Below are 1,003 nucleotides of genomic sequence, written 5' to 3'. Positions count from 1 at the left end.
GCTAACTGCAGCCTAAATATATACTGGCTTTTTGTTTACAGGTACCGGGGCAGCTGTGCGAATGTCACTCATCGCTAACGTATTGTTTAACGCCGTGCAAGTCTTGCCGCCATTCATAAAAGAAAGTGCGGATTTCCCCCTTTATAAGGCTACGGGTACTGCCCTACCGCAGAGCCGTGCTGCATGTTGTAAACAAAACTGCTGAAAAAAGGGGATGACGTACGTAGTGAGCACAGGGCCCTATTTTATGGCAAAACCGTAGTTTCTTACGACGGGCAAGACACCTGCGACGTCTAGGGAGAGTGTACCCCCAAATATTCCGCCCGAGTTTCGCTTGCTACAAACGCCACGCTTCGGCTAGCTTTAGCCACTGTGTATGCTGTAATCTATGTAAATTTTAAAATTTCTCACGCAAACATTTTATACTTTGTCGAATTGAAAAATAACGCATGCCAACGGGAAAATGCCCTATTTCTTCCATTCCCTTGCAAAGACATTCCTTGCGGCCGAATAACGAATGCAGGGCGCTATAACGTAAAGCTATTCCAAACTTTTCTATTACAATTTTGCAATAATCCCTCCACCATGGGCCAACAACTTTCTTTAGCCACCCCAACTTCGCCTGTCTGTCACGCGACGTCACGAAAACCGCGGTAACTCCCCAGCTGACTTGATGCGAACACACTGATTATGAATGACTGCAAAGAAAAAAAGAAAAATTGTTATTTCTGATTTGACGCCTTTTCGCCATTAGACCTCAGCTATTGGTCAAAAGGTTTCGGGCTGCACCCACTTCACCTGCCTGTCACGCGACGTCACAAAACCGCGAAAGCTTACTGCGTCAAAGTGACGTGTACGCGTTAAAGATGCATTAATATGCCGAACAAAACTGAATGTTTCTCTGAATAGCCGCAGGCTGTCCCGTTCCGAAAGGAATAAAAGATGGCTGCCGCCGATCGCTCAGGCACTGACTACACGCACCTGCCCGAAAACATGGGTTTAT

The sequence above is a fragment of the Dermacentor andersoni genome, chromosome 3 (assembly GCF_023375885.2).
Source record: "Dermacentor andersoni chromosome 3, qqDerAnde1_hic_scaffold, whole genome shotgun sequence".
In the NCBI taxonomy this organism is placed as follows: Eukaryota; Metazoa; Arthropoda; class Arachnida; order Ixodida; family Ixodidae; genus Dermacentor; species Dermacentor andersoni.
This window is presented reverse-complemented; position numbering follows the sequence as displayed.